Here is a 9,809-nt window from a genome sequence, read left to right on the forward strand (position 1 = left end):
ATCCCGCCACTCCTTTCTGGTGTGCCATGTTTCTGTGGATAGGTCTATTGCGAGCCTGATCTGTCTTCCCTTGTAGGTTAGGGACTTTTTTTTTCCCTTGCTGCTTTCATGATTCTTTCCTTGTCTGAGAATTTTGTGAATTTGACTGTGATATGCCTTGTTGATGGTTGGTTTTTGTTGAATCTAATGGGGGTCCTCTGTGCTTCCTGGATTTTGATGTGTGTGTCTTTCCCTAAGTTAGGAAAGTTTTCTGCTATGATTTGCTCACATAACCCTTCTAGCCCTATTTCTCTCTCTTCCTCTTCTGGGACTCCTATGATTCTGATGTTTTTCCTTTGTAATGAGTCACTGATTTCTATAACTCTTAAATCGTGCTCTTGCCTGCATCTCCCTCTTTTTTTCTGCTTCATTATTCTCTATAAGTTTGTCCTCTATATCGCTGATTGTCTGTTCTGCCTCATCCTTCCTTCCCACTGCAGCATCCATCCATGAATGCAGCCCAGTTATAGGATTTTTAATTTCATTCTGGCTATTTGTTACTTCTTTTATCTCTGCAGAAAGGGATTCTAACCTATTTTCTACTCCAGCTCATATTTTTATTATCAAGATTCTAAATTCTGGTTCAGACATCTTTGTTGTAACTGTGTTGGTTAAGTCATTTCTTCGTGCTCTTTTTTTTGACATGCTCATTTCTTTGTGCTGTCATTTCTTCGTGCTCTTTCTTTTGTGGTGAATTCCTTCGTTTTGTCATTTTGAAGGGAGAAAAGCAATTAATGTGGTAGAAAAATTAAAATTAAAATTAAAGTTCAAAAATATTAAAATTAAAAAGTTAAAACACACACGCAAAATCAAATAAATAATGATAAATCCTAGGTGTGTTTTTGTGTAGGTGTTGAAAGTGGTTTGACAGATTAGAGAAAAAAAGGGGGGGGGGGAAAGGATATCATTTGAGATTTTGAAAAAATGAATACACTGAAGTAGACTAAAATGAGGTGATGGGAGTAATATAGAATTTGTAAAAATTTACACGAATGTAAACAATGGAGTAGAAAAAAATTAAAGAAAAATATTTTAATAGAATTTGAAAGTAAAAATTAAGTTTTTCTCTTTCTGTTTTCAAGAAAAAGAACAGAAAGAAAAAAGAGAAAAAATAAAAAAATTTAAAAAAGGAAATCCTTTGAAAATTTGAAAAAGGGAATACACTGTAGTAGACTAAAAAACTGATGGAAGTAAAAAAGAATTTGAAAAACATTTACACAAAAATAAAAAAGTATACTAAAAATTTAAAGAAAAATATTTTTAATAAAAATTGAAAATAAAAATGATTTTTCTCTTTGTATATTCAAGAAAAAGAAAAGAAGTGAAAAAGAGTAAAAACCAAACCAAAACAAAAAAAAGGAAGAAAATTGAACATATGGACCTGCTAACAGATTGAAACATGACTAAAATTACTTTATTATCCCCTAGAAGTCAGACTATGAAGTGCTTTATAGTCCATAAACTAAGTAGGTGGTGAGACTGTTGTTCTTGAAGAATGTGGTTGGCCAAGTTGGGCGGGGCTCAGTGTAATGCTCCATTCTCCACTAGATGGCGCTGCCACCCTCCTGGGATGGAGTGTTGTGGCGCTTGTAGGTGTATATGCACATGCACGGGAGCGGTGACAATGGTGTCACCCAGCTACCCTGTGTCTTGTATAGGAACTCTGTTTTCCCCAATCAGCAATCGTGCACCCGTCCTGCATCTTCAGCTTTTTTTTTTTTTTAATTTTTTTTTTTTCAACATTTTTTATTTATTTTTGGGACAGAGAGAGACAGAGCATGAACGGGGGAGGGGCAGAGAGAGAGGGAGACACAGAATCGGAAACAGGCTCCAGGCTCCGAGCCATCGGCCCAGAGCCTGACGCGGGGCTCAAACTCACAGACCGCGAGATCGTGACCTGGCTGAAGTCGGACGCTTAACCGACTGCGCCACCCAGGCGCCCCTGCATCTTCAGCTTTTATCCACTCCCTGCTTTTTCACTGTCCGTGACCAAGCCCCAGGGATTTCCTCTCTTCCGAGTTTTGTCTCAGATGTGGCTCTTTTCGCCGGCCCCTTACTTCTGAAGGACTGTGGCTTTGACCCATTCCACCCCTCTGTGGGAGAGTCTCACTGAGCAATGGCCGAATGCCAGCTGCACCCAGGAACGCTTGGGGGACCCTGTTGTTGCCAGTGCCTCAAGACTGTGGCCAGGTGCTAGCCCACCCCAGAAAATGTTCATGAGATAGTGTAGCAGCAGCGTTTCAGGGATTATCGAAAATCACAACACACATCTGGCACCCGGCTTTGCCCTAACGACCTTGTCCCAGCACCAGTGAATGTGGCCATACTCTGGGGTCTGCTGGGATCAGGTGGCTTCAACAGTCTCTACCAAATGTCCTTCCAGCAGTGGAACTGCTTTTCCCCGTACAGCCTGAGAACCTCCCGGACCCCACTCTGCTCCTGGAGATTCGCCCTACCCACCAGAGCACTGACAGATACCGAGCTGTGGAGTTGTAGACTTTGTGCTCCCCTTCTTTACAGTCTTTTTTTTTTAATGTTTATTTGTGAGAGAGAAACAGAGTTTGAGCAGGGGGTGGCAGGGGACATGCAGAGAGAGAGGGAGACACAAACTCTGAAGCAGGTTCCAGGCTCTGAACTGTCAGCACAGAGCCCAACATTGGGCTCAAACTCACGAACCATGAGATCATGACCTAAGCCGAAGTCAGATGCTTAACTGACTGAGCCACCCAGGTGCGCCCCCCCCCTTGTTTATAGTCTTAATGGAATTTAAACCCTCTCTTTTCTTCTTTCTCCCTCTTTAGTTTAGTCCCTGTGGCTGTTTCTAATTTTCCACTTTCTCTCCAGCTGCTTTTGTGGAGGGGTGCTTTTCCCATATTCTTTCACCACCACCCCCATCTCTGTCCTCTCTCTGCCCTCAAAAGCACCTCCCTGCGTGCTGCGGCTTCTCGCTCCCCAAGTTCACCTCTCTGTGCCATATTCCTGTTTAATTCCGTGGTTCAGGTTGTGCAGATTGTTGTGTTAATCCTCAGATCAGTTTTCTAGGTGTGCAGAATGGTTTAGTGTTGGTCTGGCTGTATTTCATGGATGCGAGACACACACAAAAAACTTCCATGCTGTTCCATCACCTTGGCTCCTCCCAAAGCCACAGAATTTCTAAGGGACTATTGACTCATGTCCAATTAATTTTTCCCTTATATAAGTCTGCATTCTAATTTTCAGTTATCAGTAATCTTCACGTGACACAGTATGACACATTTCTTTCTGAAAATGCAGGAAAGCATCATAACGTCTGCAAGGATACATCTGCTGTATGGAACCATATGCTTTATGTATGAGAGGGAGAGACGAGAAGGTTAAATGGGGGTAGGGAGGCTGGTCGGTGTAAAACAACTGTAGACCTTATGAAAAGAACATTGTATTATTTTGTTTCAATTCAGTGTCCTTTTCTATGCTACATCTAATTTTTAATTATGTAATTCCTCCACTTTTGTGTGAATAACTTAGGAAAGAGAGGCCATGGCAAAAGTTACATAACGTTGCACTCCTTCAAGAAAAACTCAATAAATGGTTTTTACTCACTATCTGCTAAGGTTAATTTTGAAATTGCACAATTTATAGCCATAGCATCTCTTCCAAAATTATTGATGCAAATCAAAGATAGCCTATTGAAGTTAATAAATATATTTTCAAAAATCACAGTTCTCAAGCAAATAAAAGGTTTTTGGGCTTAAAAGATTGATAGTGAAGGAGATTTTACTTTACTCAGAATCCGTTTAAAATAGTTTCAGCCTAGTCCTTTAGACAAGGCACAAAATTATGTTTAGGATTAAGAGTACGGTTTCTGTAACCAAACTACTTGTCTTTTAAGTCTGATTCAATACTGATTTTATCAATTTCTAATTATATGATACTGGCCATATAGTTTAATGCCTAAGTCTCAGGTTTTAACAAAAGCAGTACCCGTCATACAGAGTTGTGTAAGTATTAAATAAGAGAATATCTGTAACATGCCTAGCATAGTGTATGAGTGTAATAAAATAGTTCTTGTAATTGTTTAGAGCTATGTCCATGTGAGCCTACCATCAAAGGTAAAAATACCTATATTATGCTTTTCATGTTTTTTTAAGTTTACTTATTTATTTTGAGGAGAGAGAGAGAATGGGGCAGAGAGAGGAGAGAGACAATCAAGCAGGCTCAGCACTGTCAGCACAAAGCCTGATGTGGGGCTCAAACTCATGAACCTAAGATCATAACTGGAGCTCAAGATCATGAAGTCAGGTGCCCACCCAGGTGCCCCTTCCTATTTTTTCTTATAAAATATACAATTAAATTCCATTTTGAGCAGACATTTGCAATATAGGAGTGGCAAAAATAAATCAGCAGGGTCTTCTCAAGCTGGAATAGGGGTTAGCAAAAGAAAATCCTTTTTCTCTGTTTAACTATTAGGTAACCAACAGGCAGTGATCCTTATTTTCCCAATTAGCACCTCATGCTTCTCCATAAATAATTGAATCTAATATTTATCTCTTAAGATGTCCTGCCACAGACTAGTTGAAGAAACTTGAGTCACTTGGTAGATAGGGAATGCGACTTTCAATCCCAGGGTAAGAGAATCAGAGGTTTGTCACTGTTTCTTACTTCCAAAGCACACACGTTTTCTAGACCTGGTCCTGCAGAGTAAGGAAGATGAAGCCTGTCCACTGCTGCTGTGGTGCGTGGCTGGTCAGCAACTGTCCAGAACCACAAAGGTGTCCACCAGTAAGGACTAATTTGGATAGTTGTCATTGCTTTCCCTAATCTTCAGCTGGGAAATTATATGGCAAATGGAATATTATGATTAGTGAGTCTCAGTAGTGTTCAGCCTTAAACACAGGCTAAGATTCCCACAAGAATTGGCAAGACTTTCCCACCAGCTCAGAGTACTCCACTCACCCTGTTAACCTGCTTTGGTGTACTTGGGGTCTCCCCTCACCAAATATATCAGATGTGGCACCCTTTCTCCACAGAAGGTGTTATTGTAACATTGGATCTCAGAATCCAGCAATTCAAGGCAACCCTCCTTGATTTTGTCAAAGCCCTAGGGTTTCATAGATGATCTATCCAATGCTTTCATAAAGCTGAGACACTGAAATGAGTAAGTATGATAATCTACAAGATCTGTTCCAGGTTACTTTCAGCAAGAATACTTCTTAGCAACTGGAAGCCCTTCTCACTTATAAAAAGGAGGGGGGGCACCCTGGATGGCTTAGTCTGTTGAGCATCAGACTCTTTTTTGGTTTTTAAGTTTATTTATTTGTTTTTATCCAGAGACAGAGAGACAGAGAGAGAGAGAGAGAGAGAGAGAGAGAGAGAATCCCACAAACTGTGAGATCATGATCTGCGCAGAAATCAAGAGTCTGATGTTTAACTGACTAACCACTCTGCTGCCGCTACACCTGTTTCTTGGTTTCAGCTCAGGTCATGATCTCATGGTCACAGGTTTGAGCCCCTCCTAGAGCTCTATACTCACGGCATAGAGCCTGCTTGAGATTCTCTCTCTCCTTCTCTCTCTGCCCCTACCCTGCTCACACACATGTGCTCCCTCTCTCAAAATAAATAACTAAAGATAAAAAAAAAGTGTTAGTGGTTGTCCTGTTTCATAACTAACCAGATGTTTATAATGCAAAGATGTGTATTGTCATAGAAGTAGGTATGGGGTATTGTGGAGCACTGATGAGGGCACCATGTTTGAATTACAGTAGTAGGCTCTAGAGAGGAAAAGGGGGAAAAAAGCTTTCTTTTAAAGCAGGTTGAGAGATCAATTCTGGAAGTAACTGTGATCAGCAGGAGAGCAGCTTAAGCATGAGAACTTGAAAATCCTTCATCTTGGCAAGGGAAAAGTTCAATGGCTTTAAGTTTAGACAGATTTGGGGTCAAATTTAGTCTCTACCATTTACTATAAATAAAATGGAAGTCATTTCTCATCTCCTCTAAGCCTCTGTTCATCCAAAATATTAGAATAATCATATGTACCTTATTATAAACATTGAATTCGTCTTATTGAAAAACAGTGGAGGTCATGAGACTGGCTTGCCTGAGAGCTCTCACAGGTTAGGTGAAAAAGTATAAGATCAGATAGAGAGTAGAGGGTAGTGGCTAACCACTTGATGCTGGAGTCAGTCTTTCCAGGTTCCATTGATTCCTGGTTCCATCACCTACAAAATGGACCTTTGACAATTTACTTCATCTCTCATCTGCAAAATGGTGATTTCAGTACTTCTGCTTCCTATGGTGGATTGAGTGACTTAATAAGAGTGAACATTTAGAAAGGATTTTAGAGTGTTTTAAACATTCATTTTTAGGATGTGTACCTGTCTCTCTCTTGCTACTTCTCAGGAACAAAGAAGTTCTGCATTTAACTGCTCCTGCCTCTTCTTGGCCTGATTAATCACTTTTCTATATATTACATTCTACCTCTTTATCTTTTCCATTGCCACTGATACAGGCTGAAATCTACCTAGCCTTAAATGAGATATATATATATATATATATATATATATATATATATATATATATCCCTTTTCAAGGTCAATGTACTACCCAACTACCACCCTGAATTCTCATCTTTAGGGCTCAACTTAAGAAACTTCTTCATGATCACAAGGGAAATGAGGCTGGAGCTGTGGGCACTTTTTCTGTCCATGGTGTCTCAGATTCATTCTTAAGGAACTGAGAACTTAATCTCCCAAAATGTCAAAAAAGGCCATCATATGCCCCACTACCTACCCCAGCTATTTCAACACACATGCCCAGTAGGCCAGGGTTTGTGGGATGCAATCCATACAGTCACCTCCCCTACAACAACTGCAGGCCTGGAGGGAACCTAGGCACCAATGCCAGGCCATGGCATCCTCTGGTATTATAACTCCAAACTGTCAAAGCCACCAGATAAACCACTGATGGCCTATGTGAGGTACAGCAGAAAGTTCTGGGACCGAGGAAAAGCTTTCAACCATGATCTAAAGTTCAGAGAAGATTGGCCAAGGTTATTAGTGGCATGTGGAGAGATCTCTGATGAAGAAAAACAAGAATATGTAGACAATACAAAGCAGAAAAAGATAGAATACAATGAATCTGTGAAGGCCTATCATATTTCCCCCCAATACACTGCTTACATAAATGTACAAGGTTGTAAAGAAGCTTCTTTAGAGAAAGAAAGTCAACAGAGACAGTCTTGCATGGCGAAAGGAGAACCTTACATGAGTATTCAGCCTGCCAAAGATCCAGAAAATCAAGATGATGGCTTTTCAGGGAAGTATACAGCCACTGTCCATTTCCAAAGAAACCACTGTCTCAAATGTGAAATCCTTAGTGAGAGTGTGGTGTTTGATCAGTTGTCACGACAACTAGAATGCACGTTCTCAAATGAAAGGCCCAGTCCTTAATGGCTCATCAGCAAACACCAGAAGATGAACTTCAAATAGAGGAGTGGCACCAAGAAGAGAAGAGGAAATTCCTGGAAAGCAGAGATTCATTTAACAATGAACTTAAAAGCTTGTGTGATTTCAAAGTAGTAGTGGATATGGGGAAAAAATGCTCCTGAAATTGCACAGGCAGAGGAACACACTCACAAAAGGCAGGAGGAAAGGGAGAAAGAGCCCACAGAACAAGCTGAAGGCAGTCAGAGTAGCATGGTTCCTGAGGAAGAGCAAGCTGCCAGGAAGACTGAGGTAAAGAGAGATGACGAGAGCTTCCCAATGGAGACAGAGAAGACATGTCTTGAACAAGGGACAGAAAGCCAACAGAAGGTGAAGGCACATCTACTCCTGAGGACAAGGAGAGCAGGCAGCAGGGAGTGGACAGTATGACTGAGGAAGGGGCCAGTGATGGTGACACTGACTCAGAGAGCAATAATGCAACAGGGGAGGAACCACCAACAGACTCCCCCTGGAAGATGAGAGGAGAGAGTACATGTTGCCTTGTTCTATGTGTTCTAAATACTTCTTTAGGGGCACGTGGGTGAGTCAGTCTGTTGAATGTCCGACTTCGGCTCAGGTCATGATCTCATGGTTCATGAGTTTGAGCCCTGCATCAGGCCCTGTGCTGACAGCTCAGAGCCTAGAGTCGGCTTCAGATTCTGTGTCCCCCTTTATCTCTGCCCCTCCTCTGCTCATGCTGTCTCTCTCTGTCTCTCAAAATTAAATAAAAATGTTAAAAAAATAAATAATTTTTTAAATGGGGGGAAAAAAGAAATTTCTTCATCACGGTCTCATTCTTCACTCCATTCTGTCCTGTGTACCCCTGTACTGAGAGAGCTCTTCCTTTCTAGATCACTGTTCTTCATATCACTAAGTTCAACTTTCATCTTGCCTGATATTTCAGAATCACTTTGTATTACCTTTAAGTTAACATTAAACCACTACCTCTAAATAAAATAACATTCATAGTAACAACCATAATAAAAATGATAGCATATTGCTTCGGTTTCTCTGATACCACCCTCTACTGGCATTCCTCTAACCTTTTAATTCTCCCTTCTCAACCACATGGATGGTCCATTTTTTTCTATCCAATGTTTTTTTGTTTGTTTTTTTGTTTTTGTTTTTGTTTTTTTGTTTTTTTAAATTTTTTTTTCTATCCAATGTTTAACTGTTGAATTTCTTCGCAGTGTGTCATTGGTCATGTATCTTTTCTCCCTCAGTGTCCTTCAGTTAAGTGTGCACACAATACCCATGGCTTCAGTTGTTAGGAATATGGTCTGACTTTAACTATATAAATATGTGTCTGCATCTCAGCCCTTTTGAATTCTAACCCCATATATCTGAATAACTGTCTGTTTGTATGTTTCCACGTTCAATAGTGAACTTGTAGTGTTTTCCTATAATGTCTCCTATCTGAATGAATGATAACAGCATCCATCCAATTGTACAAGTTGGAAACCTGAGAATCCTTGAAGACACCCTCCTATCTCTCATCCCCCATATCAGTGAGGCCTGATGCTCTATTGATTTTGCCTCCTAAATAGCTCTCAGGCTCTGCATCTCTCAGCATCTTTTCTGCCAGGATCCTAACCCAAGTGATCATCTACTATTCCCTGAATTAATGCAACATCCTTCTAAGTGGTTCTAGTTTCTGTCTGTCCTGCAAATTTTTTCTCTACAGTACAGGAAAATTGATCATTTAATAGTGAAAATCTGACTGCAGCTTTCTTGTTCATAATTTTTCAGTGGTTTCCCCACTTTTAACATGTGCAGGGCGCATCATTATCTGGTCTGCATTTCACTCTTCAGCTTTATCACTAACATTTTCCTAGTCTTTCTTTTCACTCTGACCTTCCTTCATTTCCTCTAGTGAGCAATACTGCTCCCTGCCTTAGGCTGTCACAAGCACTGTACCCTCTGCTCTGACCATTCCGACTTCTCTTTTTTGTCAGTTAACACTCATCCTTTGGATCTCAATGAAAAAATCAAAGTTTTTATTTTCCAGCAAATGCTGGGGACATTTACCTAGACTAAGTTAGATCTTTCATTGACAGCACATTGCATTTGTCCTTCATAACACTTACCTTATTTTAATAACTGCTTCTCCCACTAGGCTGTACTTTTTGATGACAGGCAAAATGGTGTCTGCTTGACTCACAATTACATTCTTGAATTTTTAAAGGGCTAGAAATCCCAAATTCCAGCAACATTTATTAAAGTCATTTTTTTCCCTCTCCTAGATTCTCCTAGAAAAATTTGTCTTTGCCATCTGGGTGTGAGACAAACATACTTTCCCTAAAACTTGTATTC

General features: G+C 40.3%; 1 pseudogene; it reads left to right on the forward strand.

Moving 5' to 3' along the window:
- Positions 1-6,690: 6,690 nt before the first annotated feature.
- On the forward strand, positions 6,691-8,019 carry LOC131496015 (SWI/SNF-related matrix-associated actin-dependent regulator of chromatin subfamily E member 1-like; annotated as a pseudogene).
- Positions 8,020-9,809: the final 1,790 nt, after the last annotated feature.

Source organism: Neofelis nebulosa, chromosome 1, assembly GCF_028018385.1.
Source record: "Neofelis nebulosa isolate mNeoNeb1 chromosome 1, mNeoNeb1.pri, whole genome shotgun sequence".
NCBI classification, from domain to species: domain Eukaryota; kingdom Metazoa; phylum Chordata; class Mammalia; order Carnivora; family Felidae; genus Neofelis; species Neofelis nebulosa.